The sequence below is a fragment of the Chiloscyllium plagiosum genome, unplaced genomic scaffold, assembly GCF_037043375.1.
Source record: "Chiloscyllium plagiosum isolate Xiang-an unplaced genomic scaffold, Cpla_swu_hap1 HiC_scaffold_5, whole genome shotgun sequence".
Classification (NCBI taxonomy): domain Eukaryota; kingdom Metazoa; phylum Chordata; class Chondrichthyes; order Orectolobiformes; family Hemiscylliidae; genus Chiloscyllium; species Chiloscyllium plagiosum.
In genome coordinates, this window is record NW_028270143.1 from 101,544,515 (window position 1) to 101,570,674 (window position 26,160).

Here is a 26,160-nt window from a genome sequence, read left to right on the forward strand (position 1 = left end):
CATATCCTTCGAAGCCCTTCCTATTCATATACCTATGCAGATGCCTTTTAAATATTGTAATTGTACCAGCTTCCACCACCTCCTCTGGCAGCTCATTCCATACACATATCACCCTCTGCATGAAAAAGTTGCCCCTTAGGCCCCTTTTAAACTTTTCCCCTGTCACCCTAAACCCATACCTTCTAGTTCTGGACTCTCCCATCCCAGGAAAAATACCTTTTTTATTTACACTATCCATGACTTCATGATTTTATAAATCTCTATAAGGTCACCCCTCAACCTCCGATGCTCCAGGGAAAACAGCCCCAGCCTATTCAGCCTCTCCCTTTAGCTCAAACCTCCAACTCTGACAACATCCTTGTAAATCTTTTCTGAACCCTTTCAGGTTGCACAATATCCTTCTGCGAGGAGGGACACCAGAATATTTCAAAACTGGCCTAACCAATGTCCTGTGCAGCTGCAAAATGACCTCCCAACTCCTGTACTCAATGCTCTGAACAATAAAAGAAAGCATACCAAACACCTCCTTCATGATCCTATCTACCTATGACTCCACTTTCAAGGAACTATGAATCTATACCAAGGTCTCTTTGTTCAGCAACACTCCCCAGGACCTTACCATTAAGTGTATAAGTCCTACCCTGATTTGCTTTTCCAAAATGCTGCTCCTCACATTTATCCAAATTAAACTTCATCTGCTATCCCGTCTTAATCTGAGGTAACATTCTTCATTATCCACTACACTTCCAATTTTGGGGTCATGTTCAAACTTACGAACTATATCTCATATGTTCAAATGATCCAAATCATTTACATAAATGATGAAAAGCAGTGGAGCCAGCACTGATCCTTGTGGCACACCACTGGTCACAGGCCTCCACGCTGAAAAGCAACCCTCCACCACTACTCTCTGTCTTCTACCTTTGAGCCAGTTCTGTACCCAAGTGGCTAGTTGTCCCTGTATTCCATGAGATCTAACCTTGCTAACCAGTTTACCATGAAACACCGTGTCAAATGCCTTACTGAAGTCTGGATCGATCACATCCACCTCTCTGCCCTCATCAATGTCTTCGTTACTTCTTCAAAAAACTCAATTAAGTTTGTGAGAACTAGATTTTAATCATGGTCAGCAATGGAAGGTCATTCAATATAACTTCCACTCTGGCGATATCAATTCCCATCTCATAATAAGCCTTGATACTCTTCTGGAGCTGTGTAAAGGCAAATTAATTATCTTTTTTTACCCAAAAAGCATCTAAAATTCATTAAACCTGGTACTTTCACCCAGTAACCATAATTTACGCCTAGGGTAGTGAAAAACTTTGCCTTTGCAAGTTGGGGCAACATTTTGTCAATAGTTGGCAAGTGGTGGTGAGCTCTCATAAGAACTGTGATGCATATTTGGATAGATGCATCTTCTCAGCTTTCTGGCTTGCTTCACTGCTACCATGCTGCTAATCCATTCTGTGGGTGTTGTCACTTTCTTGATTACTCACTTTTTCCCAGTTCTGCCTCGGGGGTAACTGAAACTTTGCGCAGCAGATGTCGACTTGGTTGTACACTCTTGTCTATTTTGAGCTGATATTCCCCAGTAAAGACTTTCTAAATCTGTAAAAACATTATTGTACTCCTTGAGGATCTGTTTCACAGTCAATTGTTTAATGAGCTGCAACACGTTGCAAATCTTGTTTGGCAGGTTGAAGGTTGCCAGTCCAAACTTGAGACTCATGACTCTTGGGTGGATTTCAAACTCAAGATCCTCAATCTCGACACTGCATTGAGGTTTCAGAGCAATCTGTCCTCTCAGTTTGAGTGTGGTGCCAACAAATAGCCTCAACGATACTTTTGAGGGCTTCATTTTTTGGATTGCATGTTGCGCTACTTTGCAGAGGTCTGTCATGGTGATGCATGATGCCCCAGTGTCTTTGATATTCAATTATTTGAAGGAATATGGCTATTGATGGCTGAGCCAGAGTAATGAAATATCTTGGAGAAGGTGGTGGTGAGCTGCCTACATGAACCACTGCAGTTCTTGGGGTCTAGGAACTCCCTCAGTGTTAATAAGGAAGAGAGTTCCAGGATTTTGATTCAGCAACGTGGAAGGAATGGCAAAACAGTTCCAACTCAGGCTGGTTTGTGACTTGAGGCAAACTTGCAGGTGATAGGATTCCCACGCCTCTGCTGGCCTTGAGATTCTCAGCGGTTAGGAATGTAGGTTTGGAAGGTGCTGTTGAAAGAGACTTAGTGAGTTGCTGGAGTGAAACTTGTAAATAGTGCACACAAGTGAACTTTTTTTTTAGATTAGATTACTTACAATGTGGAAACAGACCCTTCGGCCCAACAAGTCCACACCAACCCTCTGAAGAGCAACCCACCCAGACCCACTCCCCTACATCTAACACTATGGGCAATTTAGCACGGCCAATTCACCTAACCTGCACATTTTTGGACTGTGGGAGGAAACCGAAGCACTCGGAGGAAACCCATGCTGACACAAGGAGAATATGCAAACTCCACACAGATAAAGTAAATAGCAGAGGATGGTTTTGAAGTATAACTGATGTCCACCTTCTGCAGTTATTGTAAAATTACAAAAGATGCTTAACCTGACTGAACCAAATCATTGTATGGTATCGAATAACGGGTATTACTGATATCTCTCATATTTGTTGCACTTAAATCCAACTGTACATCTGTGTAGAAAATGATTTAGCCTTTTCAGTGAGAACACTTATTTCACAGTACTCGACATGCCTTCCTTTCTATAACAAAATAAACACACAGAACTGTGGATGCTGGAAATCCACAAAAATGGAGAATGCTGGAGAAGCACAATGCATCTGGCAGTATCTGTTGAGAATAAATACAGTCCAGTGACCCTTCAAGACTTATCAGTTCCAGGACTATATAATAGCATCTCTGAATACATTGGTTCAACAATATCGACTTATTCTGCTCATGTTGAAATATCTTCGGAATACGACTCTGTGCTGTGCCACAAAGTCAACAATGAAATCATGTTAAAACTGGATGTCTGATACACACCAACCCAGATAACATTCCAGCCAAGCCCAGACTTCTATTATCATTGTATCATCACATTTCTCTTTTGCTTCCTTACGGATATTCCCAAAATCATTCCATCTTTTAGTACAACAAGGGAAAGTTACGTTGTCACATTAATTAGATTTTGTTTCTTTGAAATGGCCCATTCAGGCTACTGGAGTACTGTTTCTAAACACATGCAGAGCAGCCTAATAAAGATTCTATCAATTATGAGGTCGGTATAGCTTTGCCTTGTCACAGTCAGTCACTGTGGTGTAGGCAAACCTTAATTGGAAGGGTGGGATGTTCCTAGCATGTCATAACATGCAGTCTGCACAAGTTACGTCTGCAGGGTGATTGATGTGGTTGTTAAGGTTACAATGGCAATTGTAATGATTTAATATTTCAGCATAAGTAATGATTGCTTTGTTGCACAATTGTAGGCAAGCAGATACATACATTCAGAAAAATAGCACCATTTTGGGATTTATAGTTTAAGCGCCCAAAGGGCGGAACACACTTAAGAATTCTTGTGTCCGTTTGTTTAAAAGAAAGGCTGACATTCACTCTAAAATGTTTACTAATGAAGAAGCTGGCTCTGGCTGTGTTCATCTTTTGATCCATGCAGATGCCTCATGGCTGGTGAGTAGTCACATGACGACATGTGAAAATAAATAAGGGCTTGAACCAACTACAGGTGGAAGGCCAGGCATCCTGTGGCTAAGCAGTTACGTGTAGGGAGGTTCCATGTTGATAAAAATTATATGAGACATGGACTCCTAATCAATGATTGGCTATGCTCAGTGAAGAACAACATGGGCCACTCAAAGCCTAGTCATGTCATGCCCCCTCAGGGTTTGGGTCTGGTCAAGGTCCCTTAGTGATTTGACATCATCAGAATGAGTCAAGAGTGTGGTGCTGGAAAAGCACAGCAGGTCAGGAGATTTGACATTTCTGGCAGATTCCTTCATCAGGAATCAGAATGAGACCGCCAATAGTGGTCCTGCAGAAGGCAGAATGGGGTCTTCCTCAGATCACATTCAGTGGGCCTGAAGTTAACCTGATCTGACTAATTAGGAAGTTAGAGTTGAGAGTGTGTTGCTGGAAAAGCACAACAGGTCAGGCAGCATCCAAGGAGCAGGAAAATCGATGTTTCAGGCCGAGCCCTTCATCAGGAATGTTAAGCAGTTCTTTACTACATTGCTTAATATGAACAATTAACACAGGCTAATCGTTCAAAGTCTGAATAGGAAGCGGGAACATGTTTATGTCATGCAATGCTCATTTTTCTGCAATCTCTGAATTTTTTTCCTCCCACCTCCTAAAGATATCAATCCAAGCTGGGCCAGTATACATGGAGCCATTAATCCCAAGGGCTGGATTTTCAAGTCCCAGTGTGAGTAGGGAAGGCAGGGGATAATGGGCTCGGTTGGTGGAGGGATGAAGATTGTGGGGGAAATTTGAGGACAGGACAAAGAGGTAGGAATGGCTGCTGACATGATTTGAAATTGTGGTTCCAGAAAGTGATACCAGATCTTGCAGTCTTTGGGACTGTCACAATTTTCAAAGACTTGTTATTACATTTCAAGAAGGTCCAAGAGGCCAAAGTGTTTAACAACAATAGAGGCTTTATTAAGGAGGTGTTCACTCTTCAAGCGAGGTTAGGCGATGTTGTTTCCTGCCCAATTTGGCCAATGACATCACATGATTGGACTGTTACATAGAAACATAGAAACATAGAAAATACAGCGCAGTACAGGCCCTTTGGCCCTCGATGTTGCGCCGATCCAAGCCCACCTAACCTACACTAGCCCACTATCCTCCATATGCCTATGCAATGCCCGGTTAAATGCCCATAAAGAGGGAGAGTCCACCACTGCTACTGGCAGGGCATTCCATGAACTCACGACTCGCTGAATAAAGAATCTAACATCTGTCCTATACCTACTACCCCTTAATTTAAAGCTATGCCCCCTCGTAATAGCTGACTCCCTACGTGGAAAAAGGTTCTCATGGTCAACCCTATCTAAACCCTTAATCATCTTGTACACCTCTATCAAGTCACCCCTAAACTTTCTTTTCTCCAATGAAAACAGCCCCAAGTGTCTCAGCCTTTCCTCATACGATCTTCCTACCATACCAGGCAACATCCTGGTAAACCTCCTCTGCACCCGTTCCAGTGCCTCCACATCCTTCCCATAATATGGCGACCACAACTGCACACAATACTCCAGGTGCGGCCGCACCAGAGTCTTATACAACTGCAACATGACCTCAGGACTCCGGAACTCAATTCCTCTACCAATAAAAGCCAGTATGCCATATGCCTTCTTCACTGCACTATTTACCTGGGTGGCAACTTTCAGAGATCTGTGTACATGGACACCAAGATCCCTCTGCTCATCCACACTACCAAGTATCCGACCATTAGCCCAGTACCCCATCTTTTTGTTACTCTTACCAAAGTGAATCACCTCACACTTACCTACATTGAACTCCATTTGCCACCTTTCTGCCCAGCTCTGCAACTTATCTATATCCCGCTGTAACCTGCCACATCCTTCCTCACTGTCAACAACTCCACCGACTTTCGTATCATCTGCAAACTTGCTCACCCAACCTTCTAGCCCCTCCTCCAGGTCATTTATAAAAATGACAAACAGCAATGGTCCCAAAACAGATCCTTGCGGAACACCGCTAGTAACTGCATTCCAAGATGAACCTTTACCATCAACTACTACCCTCTGTCTTCTTCCAGCCAGCAATTCCTAATCCAAACCTCCAACTCACCCTCAATGCCATACCTCCGTATTTTTTAAAGTAGCCTACCATGGGGAACCTTATCAAACGCCTTACTAAAATCCATATACACCGCATCTACTGCTTTCCCCTCGTCCACCTCCTTAGTCACCTTCTCAAAGAATTCAATAAGGTTTGTGAGGCACGACCTGCCCTTCACAAAACCATGCTGACTATCCTTGAACACATTATTCCTATCCAGATGTTCATAAATCCTATCCCTTACAATTCTCTCTAAGACTTTGCCCACAACAGAAGTGAGACTCACCGGCCTATAGTTACTAGGGTTATCCCTACTCCCCTTCTTGAACAAGGGAACCACATTTGCTATCTTCCAGTCTTCTGGCACTACTCCTGTAGACAGCGAGGACATAAAAATCAAGGCCAATGGCTCTGCAATCTCCTCCCTTGCTTCCTAGAGAATCCTAGGATAAATGCCATCAGGCCCAGGGGACTTATCTATTTTCACCCTTTCCAGAATTTCCAACACCTCTTCCCTACATACCTCAAAGCCGTCCATTCTAATTAATTGTGACTCAGTATTCACATTGGCAACAATGCCCTGTTCCTGAGTGAATACTGATGAAAAGCATTCATTCAGTGTCTCCCCAATCTCTTCAGCCTCCACATGCAACTTCCCACCACTATCCTTGACTGGACCTATTCCTACCCTAATCATTCTTTTATTCCTGACATACCTATAGAAAGCCTTTGGGTTTTCCCTAATCCTACCAACTAAGGACTTTTCATGTCCCCTCCTTGCTGCTCTTAGCTCTCTCTTCATATCCTTCCTGGCTACCTTATAACTCTCAATCGCCCAATTGAACCTTCACGCCTCATCTTTACATAGGCCGCCCTCTTCCCTTTAACAAGGGATTCCAATTCCTTATTAAACCACGGCTCCCTCACACGACCCTTCCCTCCCTGCCTGACAGGTACATACTTATCAAGGACACTTAATAGTTGCTCCTTGAACAAGCTCCACACATCAATTGCGCCCTTCCCTTGAAGCCTACTTTTCCAAGCCATGCATCCTAAGTCGTGCCGCACTGCATCATAATTTCCCTGCCCCCAGCTATAACTCTTGCCCTGCAGTGCACACTTATCCCTCTCCATCACTAGAGTAAAAGTCACCGAATTGTGGCCACTGTCCCCAAAGTGCTCACCTACCTCCAATTCTAACACCTGGCTGGTTCGTTACCCAGAACCAAATCCAGTATGGCCTCACCTCTTGTTGGCCTGTCTACATATTGTGTCAGGAAACCCTCCTGCACACATTGGACAAACACCGACCCATCTAACGAACTCGAGCTATAGCTTTCCCAGTCAATATCTGGAAAGTTAAAGTCCCCCATAACAACCACCCTATTACTTTCACTCTTCTCCTGAATATCCTCACAATCCTTTCTTCTCCGTCTCTAGGACTATTAGGAGGCTTGTAGAAAACTCCTAACAGGGTGACCTCACCTTTCCTATTCCTAACCTCAGCCCAAACTACCTCAGATGGCGAGTCTTCATCCATCGTCCTTTCCACCACTATAATACTATCTTTGACAAGCAATGCCACACCTCCCCCTCTTTTACCCCCACCTCTGACCCTACTAAAACATTTAAACCCTGGAACCTGCAACAGCCAATCCTGTCCCTGTTCTACCCATGTCTCCGTAATAGCCACAACATCGAAATCCCAGGAACCAACCCACGCTGCAAGTTCACCTATCTTATTTCGTATACTTCTTGCATTGAAGTATACACACTTCAAGCCACTTTCCTGTTAAAGTGACAGCCCACCATATTTACTACATACACAACATTTGTGAAAAGGAACACCTTGAGGGGCTTGGCCAGAACAGAATGGGATCTTCAACCCTTTTCTGGATGAAGCTGAACAACCTGATGCACATTTGCAATAAGAAAGGATGTACAATTCCAACAGTTGGGAGGCCAATGAATGCCAGGCTGAGGGCTGACATCCATGTCCATGTCACGCTGCCTTTATGCTTCTGGTGCTATTATAAGCTGCCTCAGCAAGGCAGTAGCAGTCCCTAACATGGCTACCACCTGTCTTTGCCATTGGCAGCAAGCAGACAATTGCATCTCCTTGGTGTCTCTAATTGCTAATATCCCATGACATGACTTTGCCAAGCTTGTTTCTTGGCCAATCAGCTCATTTCTTTTAAAAATAGCATTGCAAGAATGATGCAGTTCAGGCCATGCTGGGGATGGGGGTGGAGGTAGGTGGGATGGGGGCCTTAGCTGCTGGTGTCTGGGGAGAAGCAAGAGTAACCAGGAATCATCAGCCCTGGTATAGTTTGTTGGATCAAAGTGTAACTCCAGCTGAAGGATTTAGATGATTTGATCAAATATAAAATTCAAGATGTTAACGAGATCTTACAGGGCCAATATAGAGAAACTGTTTTCTCTGCTTGGGGATTTAGCACAAGGGAACACCACCTATAAATTAGAGTCAGATTTTTCAGGAGTGGAATCAGGAAACACTTTAACATAAGGATTGTGTGCAACCATTTTAGAAAAAAAGGCCTTCCTTTTCATAAATCCAAGCCACAATCTTGCCCTAAGCTACAAACTCCGACTATATACAGGGGAATCATGCAGATACACTTGGTAAGATCAGGTACACTTCCAGCAATGATCTACATGATCCTGAGTGAGGATTATAGCAGGAGAACACCACACTTTCAGCACTCCTGATACTAGTCAACCCATCAATCTCACTAACGTGGAGGTGCTCGTTTCAGACTGGGGTGGACAAAGTCAGAAGTCACATGACACCAGGTTATAGTCCAAAAGGTTTATTTGAAATCATCTGATGAAGGGGCAGTGTGCCGAAAGCTTGTGACACCAATCTGAATGACATGCTTCAATAGCACATAGAAGCTCTGCCCCTACTAGACCATCTCAGAATCTGAGCAAGCTAGCTTACAGCTGTTCTAGCAGAGACTGCAACATGGAACCTGATTTTTCTAGCAATTAACTTAGAGGCACAAAGGTCAACTATAGCTGCATTGTTGCTGCTCTGATTGAGAACAGTGAATGTGACACTGATCAGTGATTGAGTCCGGGTAATCATGCTGTTCTCCTGTCGCTTGCTGTAAGCCACGCTTTCACAAGGAAGTCAAATTTGACTAAAGTTTCTTTTTATTATTCTGTGTTTAAAAGCACGTCAAGAACATTGATCATGTTTTATGAACCTTTATTTTTTTTACAAGGTTTGAGATACCTGCATGTTTAGTGAGAAGAGAATTTCAATTTGCGAGCAGGTTAGATTTTTGTTATAAAATTAAATGAAAAGGAACATGGCCTCTTTAAATATTTTATCTGGCAATGAATCTTCAGCTGGATGCTGATTCAAGACTATTTGAAATCTGTCAAAAATCTGAAATATTTCCAGATAGCCTCACATTCCTATGTGCAAATTTGTCTCCCAAGGTCATGATGAGAATTAGGAGCATGGTAAGTAGCATTACACAGTGAGTTAATATGCCAGTCATTACACAGAATTCCTAATCTGATTTCTATCAGTCTAGACAGTATAATTCTTGTGGCAAAATATAGGATCACCAAAGTCGTCCTAAATGAATGTCAAGCTCATTTAATGTTCACTTTCTAGTATTCGTCTCATATCTGCCTTGATGTCTTTGGCTTACTGAAAGAGAGAAATGATTAAATTTGCAATCGTTCAGACGGACTAATATACTGTCTTTCAGCAAACTGGATGGATGATGTTCAGGATAATTAGACTAATGATCACTGTATCCATTTTCCAGTAATGCTTCCACCTAAACCAGTCAGCTGATTCTTTCCGTGAATCTGTGTCATACTCCTGGAAAGACTGTAACAGATGGACTATTAAAGTAACTCATTTTCACCTCTAGTTTTATGTCACCTTCTATATTCTATGAGTGGCTATTCCATCACTCTTAGATATAGCAATAATCTTGATGGTGTGGGGTTTCCTTAATACTTTGTCTCCAGAGGATAGAAATCAATGAGATACGTGTATCTTAGCAACACGCACACTGATTCCACAGCTGAACGTGCTTTGCACCATTAATCACCCAACAGCCAAATCAAAAGTAACCAGAGGAGTCCAATTTTCTCAGAAGATCTAATTCAATATGCATGCTCAAATGGGTCATAATCTAGTCATTTAGTGTCAATTGAATAGCTGTTAATTTTTTTTGCCCATGATCCTGACAATGCCTGTGTGTCTACTGGGCAGACCTACCCTCCAGTGAGCATCTAGCGTGGACCTGATTGATGGAGAAGGTGCATTACACCAAAGAGAAGGCATTTTTTCCCCCCCCTGAGACACATGTCAGCTTTTCATCTACATATCTAGAGATGGAAAGACATCTTCGTTGAATGAGCCACCTCTCAGGGTCTGCCAATCGAAGGGAGGCATAGAGGTAATGCCATTGGACCGATAATCTAGAGGATAATGCTATGGTGAGATAAGTTCAAATCCCACCATGGGCTATGGTGATATTTGAATTCAGCAATCATCTGAAATTAAAAAGCTAGTTGAATAGTGGTGCTATAATACCCATCTGGTTCACCAATGTCCTTCAAGAAAGGAAATCTTCACCAAGTCTGGTTTCATGTGAATCCAGACCTCGGCAATGAAAGAGGCTCTCAGCAATTGTCTGAAATGCCCTGGCATGGTATTCAACTCAGGGGGCAATTAGGGATGGGCAATAATTGCTAGCTCAGTCATCACACCCACTTCTCATGGAGGAATAGTTTTGTGGAGAGACTGGGGAAGTTGGGTTTCTCAGATTCAAGTAGATGAAAAGGAAATTTGACAGTGGTTTTTGTAGGCTTGAATGGCTTTGAAGAAGCAATTTCTACCGACAAATATATTGAGAACCAGAGAGCACAGGAGGCAAAGCGCTGCTGCCTCACAACACCAGGGACTCAGATTTGATTCCACCCTCAGGCGACTGTCTGTCTATGTGGAGTTTGTGCATTCTCCCCGTGTCTGCATGGGTTTCCTCCGGTTTCCTCCCATAGTCCAAAGATGTGCAGGTTAGGTGGATTGGCCATGGGAAATGCAGGGTTACTGGGTTTGGGTAGAGGGATGCATCTGGGTGGGATGCTCTTTGGAAGGTCAGTGCGGACTAGATGGGCCAAATGGCCTGCTTCCATGTTGTAGAGATTCTGTGACTTAAGGTCATTTTGCAAAAAAAACACAGGCGAATGAGATGGCAGTTTTTTGTTCAGCGAGTTGTCATAATGTGGGATGAACTTCCTGAAAGTTTCATTGGGCAGATTCCAAAGAGAAATGGATAAATAATTAAAGGTGAAAAACATGCAGTACTATTAGGAAAAAAAGACAGGGGAGTAGGATGAATTGGTTAGCTCTACTACAGCCATGATGGTTTGAATGGCTTGGGCTCGTTTTCATCTGGGTGCTAGGCACCATCTGGAGAAAATTGGCTCACGGATAGAATGACTTAAGTTTCTTTCAATTAATGGATAGTCAGTCTGATGGATCAAGCATGCCAGCCTCTTGTTGTATTTTCTTTCTGCATTCATACAAGTCATGTTTGACACCCAGTTGGAAAGATGGTATACTCCTTCATGTTGTCTTTGTGGACAGGATTAGCAGGCCAGTGTTACAGTCAAAAACAAGTTTCTTTGTTCAGAGGTTTAATATATAGGCCCCTGAGGAGGCTAGGTCAAAGCTCACACAGCCCACACAGAAACGTTGAGCAGAGAAAATAAATTCAGATTAAAATTAAAATTGGCTATCTAAATAACATTATGATTTTGAGCAACCATTAAAGTAAATACTGGCAACACACTATAAAATGGCAGTTTTACAAAACTGTGTGTTTTGTAATGTGTACTAGGAGTTCAAACTCAATCTCAAAAGCAAAAACAAATCTCAGAATCAAATGAAAATTTTTATTTTTAAAAAGTGCAACAATTTATAATAGTGTAACTTAGTGTATATGATACGAGAAAGGAGATGTCATGTTCGGCCTGAAGCCTTTCTCAAGCCAAATGTGAGGTGCCAAAAGGACAAGAATTCTTAAAGAAATTCTGGCAAAATATTACTTGACTTGAAGGAAGGGAAACAATAAAATTGCTGTAAAATATTGGGAACAAGCCATGCTTGAATGCTGGGGCCCTACTGCAAGGGAAGAAATGCACAGTGAGACCAATCTTAACAATTAAAAGGGAAAGAATTATAGTTGAATCCCTGAGACAGAATTATGCCTCTGAGGGAAGAAATCATGTGGAACAGCTAGAAGGATAAGTTGAATGAGTGGTGTTTGATTTATTCAACTTTCGATGTGTTATGCAATGGGTATTATTTATCCACACATGTACTTGGACCTAATCCAGATAACAAGTTGACTGCTGAAACATGAGATATTTGATATATTAGTTTATGAGGTTCGCTGAACGGTAGCTTTGAATAACAATTAACATTTTGACTGGCTGGTTTTTCCATGCTGGTTTGTTCCTGACGAAGCTGTAAACAGGAATGACTTGTAGTCACTTTTGCATTTAATCAGTGGGATATAATCAATAACATTAGCTGTTTGAAATTATTAGTTTCAGCCATTTTCCCTTTTCTGCATGTTGAGGCTAAACACATATTTCAAAGGTGGCTTCTATTTTGAGGGTGATCTCCACTTTGACGTGTGGGATACATTTTGAGATATGATGGATGACACCGATGTACGAAGATGTAAACTGATGCCATATGGGGTTGATAGATTAGTGCTGGTCTAATGGCAATGAAGAACAGATACAGTGTGCATTAAAGTTAGTTGGCTTTGTGTTGCAATGTAAGTTGCATCTTTAAAAGTTAGTGCTTGGAGTACGCTGCATAGTGGGAGGGCTACAGGCAGCTGACATAATTTCATGAGCATTACCTCTTACAAGGCTACTGAAAATATAAAAGAGGGAGAAATAGTGGCAGCGTTCCTGCAAGATGTGACCAAGGTCAACCATTCTCCACATGTCTAATGCAGCAATGTGTGTTGACAGCTGATCTGCAGTGAGTTGGCTAAAAGTAGTTGGTGTGAAATGTTATTGGTTACAAAGGTAAATTTGAGGACAATGGAGTTGATGTTTTATTTGGCTTTGAGTTATAAACACACGTGGAAATGGTTGTAATTTGGCAGTGCCATATTGTTAACTGAAAGAGCCTTCTGTTATAGTTTAGCTTATCACTCTAAATGATTACTTATATAGTTAAGTCCATTGGATTTTAACCAGGATCACCTTTTGCGAGTAGTTGATTTTGCATGTCTTCTACAGTTAGATAATAAGACTATATGACCATAACAAGATATAGGAGTAGAATGAGGCCGTTCAGTCTATCGAATTTGCTTTGCCATTTGATCATGCCTGAACCTTTGAACCTCTAAGTAATCAAGAATCTATCTATTTTTTTCTTAAATGCACTCAACGACTTGGCCTCCACAACCTTCTGCGGCAATGAGTTCCATAGATTCCCAGACCTTTGGTTGAAGAAATTCCTCCTCATCTCAGTTCTGAAGGGTCGTCCTTCGCTCTGAGACTGTACCCTCGAATCCTAATCTCTGCTATAAGTGAAAATATCTTCGCCACATCCACTCTATCCAGGCCTTGCAGAATTCTGTAAGTTGCAATCAGATGTCCCTCATCCTTCTAAACTCCCAGAGTCCTCAACCACTCCTCATATGACAAGCCTTCATCCCTGGGATCATTCTTGTAAACTTCCTCTGGAACCCCCATCAATACCAGCACATCTTTCCTTAGTTACGGGCCTAGAGCTGTTTATAATATCCCAGATGCAATCTGACCAGAGCATTATACAGCTTCTGCAGTATATCTCTGCTCTTGTATTCTAACTCTCTTGAAATTAATGCTCACATTATATTTGTTTTCCCACTGTCAACTGAACCTACATGTTAACTTTAAAAGAATCCTGAACTAGGACTCCAAGGTCCCTTTGCGCTTCAGATTTCCAAAACCTTTGTCCATTTAGGAAATAGTCTGTGCCTCTATTCTTCTGACAAAAATGCTTAACTTCATATCTTCCTACTAAGTTGCAATATCTCTGGTGGTTAATGAAAAGTCAGGGAATTTAGGGACCAGTGAGCCTGTCATCAGTGTTGGGCAAGTTGTTGGAGGGGACCCTAAAGAATAGGATTTACTTGTAGTTAGAAAAGCAGACTGATTAGGGATAGTCAACATGGCTTTGTGCGTGGGAAATCATATCTTACTACTTTGATTAAGTTTTTGAAAAATTAATGAAGAGGATTGATGAGGGTAGAGCGTGGTCTATAAGGACTTCAATAAGATGTTTGACAAATTTCCACATGATAGATTGATTAGCAAGGTTAGATCACATAGAATAGAGGGAGAACTAGCCATTTGGATACAGAACTGGCTCAAAGATAAGAGACAGAGGGTGGTGGTGGAAGGTTGGACTGGAGACTGGAGGCCTGCGACCAGTGGTATGCCGCAAGGAATGGTGTTGGGTTTGCTGCTTTTCATCATTTGTATAAAGATTTGGATGTGAACATGGGAGGTATAGTTAGTACGTTTGCAGATGACACCAAAATTTGAAGTGCAGTGGAAAGAGAAGGTTATCTCAGTGTACAATGGGCTGAGGAGTGACAGATGGAGTTTAATATAGATAAATGTGAGGTGCTGCATTTTGGAAAGACAAATGAGGGCAGGACTTATACACTTAATGGTAAGATCCTGGGGAGTGTTGTTGAACAAAGAGGCCTTGGAGTGTAGGTTTATAGTTCCTTAAAAGTGGAATCGCAGGTATATAGGATAGTGAAGAAGGCATTTAGTATGCTTTCCTTTACTGGTCAGTGCTGAAAATGTGTTGCTGGAAAAGCGCAGCAGGTCAGGCAGCATCCAAGGAACAGGAGAATCGACATTTCGGGCATAAGCCCTTCTTCAGGAATGAGGAAAGCTGAGGGGTGACTGTATAGAAGTTTATAAAATCATGAGGGGAATGAATAGGGTGAGTGAGTAAGTTCTTTTTCCCAGGGTGAGGGAGTCAAAAACAAGATGACACAGGTTTAGGGTGAGAGGGGCAAGATTTAAAAGTGAGTTAAGGGGCAACTTTTTCACACAGAGGATGGTATGTGTGTGGAATGAGTTGCCAGAGGAAGTGGTGGAGGCTAGTACAATTACAGCATTTAAAAGACAACTGAATGGGTATATGAATAGGAAGGCTTTAGAGGGATGGGGGCCAAGTGCTGGCAAATGAGTTTAGATTAATTTAGGATGTTTGGTCAACATGGACGTGTTGGATAAAAGAGTCTGTTTCCATGCTGTATAGCTCTATGACTCCATGATCTTATGATTCTAACAACAATGATAAACAGGTACTATATGTATCATGCAGTAAAGTTAGTTGGCCTTATGTTACAATGCAAGTCGAGCATTGCATGTATAAAAGTTACTGTTTGGATTAAGTTGCATACTGGAAGGGCTGCAGGCAGCAGACAGACTTTCCTGCCCATCCACAGCCTCCAACCTCATTGTCCGTGAACCCCGCACCACCCTATTTTACCTCCAACCAAAGATTCACAAACCTGACTGCCCCGGTCAACCCATTGTCTAAGCCTGCTCCTGTCCCACTGAACTCATCTCTTCCTACCTCAACATTGTTCTGTCCCCCTTAGCCCAGGAATTCTCTATCTATGTTCGTGACACCACCGACACCCTTCACCTCCTCCAAGATTTTCGTTTCCCTGGCCCCCAACACCTCATCTTCACCATGGACATCCAGTCCCTGTACACATCCATCTGCCATGACGAAGGTCTCCAAGCCCTCCGTTTCTTCCTCTCACACGGTCCTAACCAGTACTCTTCCACCGACCCCCTCATCTGCCTGGCTGAACTGGTCCCCACCCTCAACAACTTCTCCTTCCAATCCTCTGACTTCCTCCAAACCAAAGGGGTAGCCAAGGGCACCCGCATAGGACCCAGCTATATCTGCCTGTTTGCCGAATATCTTGAACAGTCCATCTTCCGCAATTACATCGGCACCAACCCCCACCTATTCCTCCGCTACATCGATGACTGTTTCAGGGCCGCCGCATGCTCCCACAAGGAGGTTGAACAGTTCATTAACTTTACCAACACCTTCCACCTCGACCTCAAGTTCACCTGGACCATCTCGGAAACTTCCCTCCCCTTCCTGGACCTCTCCATTACCGTTTCTGGTGACCGACTAACAACGGACATATGCTACATGCCCACCGACATTTCCTCCTCTGACCCTACCTCCTGTAAAAATGCCACCCCTTATTCCTAATTCCTTCACCTCCCCTGCATCTGTTCCCAGGATGACCAATTCCACCTCAGAAAGTCCCAAATGGCCTCCTTCTTCCACGATCACAAATTCCCTTCCCACGTGGTTGACAATGCCCTCCAGCATATCTTCTCCACTTCACACACCACCCCCCTTGAACTCTACCTCTCCGAATTCAACAAGGACAGAAACCCCTGGTCTTCACCTTCCATCCCACCAACCTCCGCATGCAACATATCATCCTCCACCACTTCTACCACTAGAGATATATTTTCCTCCCCACCCCTATCAGCGTTCCAAAAAGACCATTCCCTCCACGACTCCCTTGTCAGGTCCACATCCCCCACCACCCCACACCCTACTCCTGGCACCTTTCCCTGCCACTACAGGAAGTGCAAAACCTGTGTGCACACCTCTCCCGTCCAAAGCCCCAAGGGATCCTTCCATATCTACCAAAAATGTACCTGTACCTCTACCAATGAATTCTACTGCATCTGTTGCACTCGGTGTGGTCTCCTCTACATTGGGGAGACAGGATGTGTTCTGGCCGATCGTTTCAGAGAACATCTCTGGGATACCCGCACCCACCAATCCTGCTGCCCCATGGCTGAACACTTCAATTCCCCCTCCCACTCCATCAAGGACATACAGGGCCTGGGCCTCCTCCACCACCAAACCATTAACACTCAACACCTGGAGGAGGAATGCCTCATATTCCGCCTTGGGACCCTGCAATCGCATGGGATAAATGTGGATTTCAACAGCTTCCACATTATCCCAGTCACAAGCCTCCAACTCGGCACCGCCTTCTGGATGTGTCCATCACCACCCCCCCCCCCCACCCCCGACCCATCACCTTCTCCCTCACCTTCATCCACCTAGCACTTTCTCAACCCCAACCCACCCCTCTCCCATTTATCTGTCAGCCCCGATCCACAAGCCTCATTCCTGATGCCCAAAACATCGATTCTCCTGTTCCTTGAATGCTGCCTGATCTGCTGTGCTTTTCCAGCACTACACTCTCAACTCTGAGATCCAGCATCTGCAGTCCTCACTTTCTCCTGGACAGTTTTGTATAAATACAAAAGGGCTACAAAACGTTTGGCAATATTTTCTTGTCTCTGCTGTTGAAGGCCATCAATAGCACACCCACAGTGTGTGTCATTTCGCTTACACCTGACATATTTGGAAACGTCTGAAGTGTAAACATACTGAATCAGTGAATAGTACATTGTTCAACAGCAGCTCCACCCAGCTCTCACAGCCTGAATGCCAGATGGATTCACTGTAAAACCAACAGAACATTGCAACTTACAAAAAGACTATCGATGGAAGGGGCCAATGGGACTGCATTTAGACCACCACTAACCTTTTGGGAAGATTTAATAATGCTTGAGAGAATAAAGCCTGTGTCACTCACTTCATGCAGTTTTATGCCAGAGGTTGGAGAGTTTGGCTATATCTTCCATTGCAGAAAGTTCAAAGTTGCTGTCACCTTGCAAACCTCTGCAGCTGAAGTAACTTTCAAGTCTGCCTGCCAGAGTGTGTAGACATCGGTGATATTTGCGGTCTAATTGATACTCTGCTTCTTCGAGCCTCACTCACCTTTGCTGGGCCACATTGGGCAGCATGTTGTACATGACCGCCATACTCCACAAACTGCTGGTTGGCAATTTTGCATTATAGTACACCACCATAGCAACCCAGGCAGTGAAAGCAGATCCTTTGCCAGGCCAGATGAAAAACAGTGAGCAGATAGCACTCATTGTGACATTGCTGGGGATCCACGTGAGGTATTTGTGGGGCTGTGAGGGTCTCTTCAGAGGGTAACCCTTATTGCCCAGAATCCAACTATGTAGTCGGTGGGGGGTTTGGATGAAAGACTGCCGAAACTCTGACTGGTATAGTGTGAATGAGTCACGGTAACTGCCAGGAAAGCATGAACTGACATAGTTTTTGTGAGACACCATTGAATAGGTTCCTATTTCTGTCTTTTTTCAGCCATATTAGTAGGTGCCCTGATGGCCTCAAGACCTGTCAATAACGGGAAGAACTTAGAGGAATCTGGAGAAGGGGTCAAATCCTATTGTCCAGCAAACTACAAGATACCACAGATACCTGCAGCTGAGCCCTGGAATGATCCCTATGCAAAGAAATTCAAGGTCACTGTCAACGTCAGTGAAATCGAATGTTTCCCCATGTCGGAGAGACTAGACTAGGGGACACAGTCTAAGAATAAGGTATCTCTCTTCTGAGGCAGTGATTTCTATGGTGGTAGCAACATTATTTTTCTCTCAGAAGGTGTTGATCTGTGGAATGTTCTTCCCAGAGAGCAATGCAGGCAAAGTCACTTGATATTTTTAAGACTGAGTTGGCTCAATTGACAAAGGAGTCCAAGGTTGTAGAGGGTAGACAACAAAGCAGAAGCCACAGTTGGATCAGCCATGCTATTAACAAACAGCAGAGCAAGATTCAGGGACCAGATATTCTACTCTTGTTCCTCATACGTGTGTTCACAAGTTTGTATGACGGGCCTCCAGAGCCATTCATAACTCAATTGCCCAGGGATTATTATTCAGGCTTCAAAAATGCTGACACAACAATTACATTTCCAGAATTGGATTACTTCAAAATCATGCCATCAATTTATAAAGCAGTATGAATGGTGTTCATGTTCCATCCCCTATCCCACTCTCTGAAAATGGCCAGAAGTTATACCTTTTGCTGTTGTCACTCAGTGGTCATATTTTCTTATCCTAACAGCATGTGGTCCTCCTCACAACCAGTCTTCATATCTATCTTTGCATTGTCAACAAACTTGGCTACAAGATAGTAACTGCTTCATCCAAGTAGTTAATATTGATTGTGAATAGTTGAGGTCCCAGCACTAATCTTTGTCACACTGATCTAGTTAGTTTGTCATCCTGAAAAAAGCCCATTATTCCTATTACCTGTTCTATGTTATTTAGCAAATCCTCAATCCATCAGCTCAAACATAAGCTATTATCTTGTCCAATAATATTTTAAGTGTCACCTTATTAAATGCCTTTTGGAATTCTAAATCCATAGCATCTGCTGGTTCCCCACGATTCACCCTGCCTGTTACATGCTCAAGAAAGTAATGAATTTGCCAATCAGAAAACAGGAATTTGCAAGGTTGAATTGTTAATATCATGTGCCACATGGGATTATTTCATTTGTAATTATGGTTTTGGAATGAAAGCTTTTCTCTCTCTCTATACATACCATGTCATGGAGCTGCTAGTCAGTCAGGCTAACTGCATTTCGAATGGGACTTCCTTTCTGATAGGGGGTGATGTCATAGAGGTCTACAGCACAGAGTTAGGCCCTTCAGCTCAACATATCCGCAATGAAAAAACAAGCAGCTAACCATTATAATCTCATTTTACTTCATCAGCCTATGGCCTTGTATGAAATCTTGCCATCACAAATGCACATCCAATTACTTCTTAAATGTTGTGGGGGGGGTTCTGCCTTTACCGCCCTTATAAGCAGTAAGCTCCAGATACCCATCACCCTCTGGGTGAAAATATATTTCCTCACCTCCTCACCTGATGTTCAATTCTAATTTACTTAAGGCCTGTTCCAGCATTGCATCACAGGTTGTCAATTTGTTGATTAATGTTTAGGGTCGTGAGTGTGGATAATCCATCCACTTGCAAAATCCACCCCAGGGCTTTGAGAATAGAAATCAGAAAATCTGACATTCCAGTGCAGTACTGAAGGGGAGCTACAGTGTCAGAGATGCTTTCAAATACTTAAACTGAGTTAAACTGAGACCCTATCTACTCAGTCAGGTGGATGTTAAATATGCCATGCTGCTACTTTAAAGACGAGTGGGAGAGATATCCCACTTACACTGGCCAACATTTATTTCTTAGCAAGCATACAAACTCAGATTACATGTCCATTGTTCAAAGTTCATATGTCAGATGACTTCACTCGCAACTGTGCCCAAAATGTCCTGGGAAATTCAATCATATGGATGCCCAATCAGATAGAAGTCACCTCTCACAATCCCTATTGGTAAAATCAATTTATTAGGTGAGAATTGCTGTTCCAATCAGAGTTTTTTTTTCCAATACTTGCTACTTGCAACAATCAATAGGAACCTAAACTGTTGCAGTGAGGGAAATGCAGTGGGTTGGACATTTTCTAGTCCATGGTCAGAGTTTTATAGGGTTATAGGACTTTGTTGAGGTTGATGGGGATACCATTCGCTGAGGCTGGGGTGGATACCTTTTGCCAGAGCTATTTCCTGATGAAGAGCCTTTGCCCAAAACATCGATTCTCCTGCTCCTCGGATGTTCCGTGACCTACTGTGCTTTTCCAGCAGCATACTCTCAACTTTAATCTCTCCAGCATCTGCAGTCCTCACTTTCGCCTGCCCTTTTACATGGTGAAGTGGCCTTTAACTGGGGGTGGGAGAGCCATTTGGTGGGCCCAGGAGTCTTGTCAGTTGATGAAGAGCCACTGGAGTGAAAACATTGCTTTCTTCCCACAGATGCTGTCAGACCTGATGAGTTTCTCCAGCAGTTACTGTTTTTTGTCTTGTCTGTTTAGGTCCAGTGTGGAAAAGAGACTGTAAAAAAGGGTATGTGGGTTTGCAATGGTAGAAGGAGACTGCATGGTGGAACGGGAGAGCTTTGAAGGAGAGACAACAGTTCTGAACCCATCAGCAAATAAATACTGATTTAACAGGGAACCAGGTCAACTTGAAACTACTGAGGCAATGAATTACTTGCAAATGAATGTGGGATCTTCAGCTCATGGCAGCCTAAGTTCAGGAACTACTACAGGTGGACCAAGTATGGTGGCTGCTATTCCAGTGAGAAATCTGGTAATTGTTAAGTTTAAGTTTGATTTTGAGCACTAAAATGCAGTAAAAATGATAATAAATGTCTTGTTAAAATGCTCCAGCCTTGCGGGAAAGCGTTAGAATCAGATTTGCGATGCCCCAGCAGTCTGCAGGAGGTATGTTTTGGGTGATGGATTTATTTTGAAAAAGAAAACTTTCATTGGTAACGTATACATGTTGTTTTTATGCTAATTTAAATATGGTTGTGTATAGGAAATTAACGTTTTTCTAGTGTGTTGTAGCGATAAGTTTAATGGTGGATTAATGCTTATTGAATATACTGAGTAGTTTTTCTATTATTGTTTCGATATATCAATATGGACTTGCTCAGCTCACTGGAAAATATGTCAATACAAGTACAGAAGATAGTATGTTGCTGCATCACCTGACAACTTAATTAGTGGGAACAGAAAAAGTAGCCTCTGAAAAGCAGAAAGTAGCCCATGGTAAAATGGTAAGAAGAGCCTCAAAGAGTATATATTACTCCAAGACCTGGTCATTACCATATTATTATTAATTAGCTGCGTTGTTGACAGTGGGGAAGAAGGTTTTAGGCTTCTGGAAGGTATAAATGAACTGGTCAGGTGGGCAGATCAATGGCGCATGATAATTTGATGCTGATAAGCGTGGGATGATACATTATTGTAGAAGTAACAAGACAGGTGAGTATTCACTGGATGGCAGGACACAAGGAAGCTCAGAAGAACCTTGGGGGTGCTTGTCCACAGATTCCTGAAGGTGACGGATAGTTAATATAGTAGTTAGGAAGGAATATGGGATATTTGCCTTTCTCAGTCGAAACATAGATTATAAGAGCAGGGAGGTTATGCTACAGCCGTCAAAGACTTTGGTTAGGCCACAGCTGGAGCATGATGTCTGGTTCTGGACACTGCACTATGGGAAGGATATGATTGCATTGAAGGGATGCAGAGGAGATTAATCAGGGATGGAGCACTTTAGCTATAAGAAGAGGCTGCATAAGCTCAAGTTGTTTTCCTTGGAGCAGACAAGGTTGAGAGGGAATCAGATAGAGTGGTATAAGATTATGAGTGACATGGACAGGGTGGATAGAAAGCAACCATTCCCCTTAGTTGAAAGACCAATCACAAGGGGACAATTTTAAGCTGAAAAGCTGGAGGTTTGGAGGGGATTTGAGGAAAACCTTTTCACCCAGAGGGTGGTAATGCACTGCCTGGGAGGGTAGTTGAGGCAAGAATCCCCACCACCTTTAAAAATATTTGGATGAAAACTTGAAATGTCATAGCATTGAAGGCTATGGGCCAAGTACGGGAAAGTGGGACTAGTGCAGATCAAATGTAGCTTTGGCAATATAGACTCAAATGGCGGTGGGACCTCTCCTGTGCAGTATGATTCTATGCCCATATTCTGTTTACCTCTTTACAACCAAAACAACACTTCAGAAAAGTACATTGTTGGTGACAAAGCACTTTCAGACAGCTGGTGGCAGTGAGAAATGCTATATAAATGTCAGTCATTCCTTCTGTTTTCCATTTATGTTGTTGAGGCTGTGCAGAATACAGATGACCGCCAAGAAGTTGAATGCCTGCTCTGCTAAATGGTACAGGGGTTCCCCTTTGAGATTCAGGCTGTGGTAACATTGATATAGCAAACCAGTGCTCTATCATATTTCATGCAGCTTTGATTGTATGTGTGCAATGTCTATCGGGCATTAGACCACATGATTCTCTGCCAATGCTCACACTTCATCTGAACATTGAGGGAAAGGATATGTTGGCATTTAAGTTCCAATGTGCGGCAGTGTTGACATGCCTTGTCCATAGATAAGCTGCAAGCTGAGTCAAATGAGGTGTTGGCTCTGCCCATTTGTCTCTGGCAAAAAAGATCGAAATGTAGTTAGTGATGAATGAATAGAGAACAGCACTGACCTGTCTCATACAGCTGTAGATAACAGACAGTGAGATATTGTAAGTATCTCCAGTTCCAGCCTGGAAGGAACAAAAGAATGATCATGTCCTCTAGTATTTGCCCTGCTCTGAGGTTGTAATTATGGCTGCACCAGCTTTCTGATATCAGTGAGGATGTTACAGCAGTCCAGGCTTCTCATAATGTTGTTGAGAGAGACAAGTTGCTTCCTGAGCAAATAAAGCCTCCTGTTAGAATCTCTTGCCCCTGACCCCTTCCACCCACTTTTCACAATCTGGCCTACTCTGTGAGGAGCTCTGTGCATTCTGCATTTCATTCTATATTTTAAGGAAAGTCTCTAGATACACCAATGTTTGGGATCAACTAGGTTTGTACACAAACCTTGACATAGACAGTTGTTGTTTTTCGGACTCAAGGCCTGTGACCAGAAGTGTGCCACAAGGATTGGTGCTGGGTCCACTGCTTTTCATAATTTATGTAAATGATTTGGATATGAATATTGGAGGTATGGGTAGTAAGTTTGCAGCTGACGCCAAAATTGGTGGTGTAGTGGACAGTTATTTCAGAGTACAACAGGATGTAATCAGATGGATCAATGGGCCAAGGAATGGCTGATGGAGTTTAATTTGGATAAATGTGAGGTGTTGCATTTTGGTAAGGCAAATCAGGGCAGGACTTATACAGTTAATGATAGGATCCTGGGGAGTGTTGCCAAACAAAGGGGTGCAGTTTCATAGTTCTTTAAAGGTGGAGTCGCAGGTAGATAGGTGTTTGCCATCATTGGTCAGTGCATTGAGTATAGGGTTGTGATGCATTTTGCAGCTGTATAGGACATTGTTTAGGCCACTTTTGGAACACGGCATTCAATTCTGGTCCCTCTGCTATCAGAAAAAAGTTGCTCTGAAAAGATTTATAAAGATGTTGCCAGGGTTGGAGGGTTTCAGCTCTAAGGAGAAGCTAAATAGGCTGGGGCTATTTTCTCTGAAATGTTGGAGGCTGAGGGGTGACCTTACAGAGGTTTATAAAATCATGGGAGAGTAAATAGACAAGATCTTTTCCCCAGGGCAGGGGAGTCCAAAACTAGATGGCATAGGTTTAGGGTGAGAGGGGAAAGATGCAAAAAGGACTCAAGGGGCAACGTTTTCATGCAGAAGTTGGGACGTGCATAGAATGAGCTGTTAAAGGAAGTGATGGATGCTGGTACAATTACAATGTCTGAAAGGCATCTGGATGGGTATATGAATAGGAAGGTTTTAGAAACATATGGACCAAATGCTGGCAAATGGGACAAGATTAATTTAGGATATCTGGTCATCATGAATGAGTTGGATCATAGAGTCTGATTCCATGCTGTACATCTCTATGACTCCATTCAGTCCATGAACATCTGCCACACTGCTCATGAAACTAGAAAGCAGCAACCATTTATCGAATTAAACAGTATCCAGAAGAAATAACTAGGAATTAGCCAGCAGTTCTTAACATTACATTGAAATAACTCAGATGGAGTGTCTGTCCAATCCTTTTATGAAAACCATTAGCTGAAGCACAGCATTATGGGCAACAATCTACATCAGGTGTTGTCTGCTCCATATATTGTCATTAGTTTTCATTATACATGCAAACACCTTCACCCACATGGCATCCAGCATAACTCATTCCAAAACTGAGTTAGACCATCAAAACATGTCTGAATTACCTGAATTTTGTATTGGTCATCTCCAGTTGCAGACATCTTCTGAAACATAACATTGTTAAGGGTCGGTGAGAAGTGGCAGATTGGCTCCCCTTCCTTTTATACCTCATTTGACAATAACTCTGAGTGTTGAACTATTTAACTACTTTAACTGTAACATGAATAGAAATGAGTATAAAGTGTGTATTTCTCAAAGATAAATGAATAGTATTTATTACACTTAGTATCTGATGTAAATAGAAACAATAAAAACTGTCTGACTCTCACATAATTGCATTCAGGAGTTTGTACATGGACGCACAAGTAAGTTACCTATTGAGTAAATAGGTTAATAGTTTACAATTATTTATTGGATAAAAGCAAATTACTGCGGATGCTGGAATCTGAAACCAAAAGAGAAAATGTTGGAAAATCTCAGCAGGTCTGGCATCATCTGTAAGAAGAGAAAAGAGCTGATGTTTCGAGTCTAACAGCTTTGACAAAGGGTCAGTTAGACTCGAAATGTCAGCTCTTTTCTCTCCTTACAGATGCTGCCAGACCTGCTGAAGTTATTTATTGATTTGATAGATTGATGCATGGTTTCAAACTATGCTCAGGGGTCCTCCTGAATTCTGTGATGGAAAGATTTAAAGATTTCAAACAGATTCCTGTTTGGTTCCCAAATATACACCCCTCAGAAAACACTGTCACAAACAACCACCCCCCGCCTCTCGAAAATCTGTAAGAATCCCAAATACAAACCCTACACAAAGCTGGCCACCTGCCCTGCAGTCAATCTCCCGACTCTGCCACCGTGTCTCAATTGATAGCTTCCTTCACGGCTTCAGAGACCAGATGGGAGTGAAATTCTAGGTTGCAGCACACTGAGAGTTCAGCCTTACGTCAACCACAATTAACATAATGATCAAAATTTAAAATAACAATTGTAAGAATACCAATGCACCAGGAAAAAAATGCCATAACGCACTACAGTAACTGAGAGTAAGGGCAGTGCGAGTGGACTGAAGGGTGATGGAGTGAAGCAAGGGGTCCACTTAAGGACAGCACAAAAAGGCTTTGCAGTGCCCTCAGCCCATCCATTGCAGTCCATCATAATGCCAGAATATCACTGATGGGCACTTATGGTTTCCATCCTGTTACATTCACAAACCCTCCTCATTTTGAAGAAACACGATTTGGGTGATTAGTGGTGGTTATCATTTGGTAAGTTTCAACACAGTAGGTGATGGGGTCACCGGTTGGGATGGTGCTGTTGAAGGAGCCTCATGAATTTCGGCCCTCCATCTTGTACAGGTCGGAGAAAGTGAGGACTGCAGATGCTGGAGATCAGAGTCAAAAAGTGTGGCGTTGGAAAAGCACAGCAGGACAAGCAGCATCCAAGGAGCAGGAGAGTCAATGTTTCGGGCATAAGCCCTTCATCAGGAATCTTCTACAGATGGTTCTGCTATAGTGCATGTTTCACTAATACAAATTCGCTATAATGCGATTGGCAAATTGGGGACTGTTTCTGTAGCACAAACTTTAAAGCGT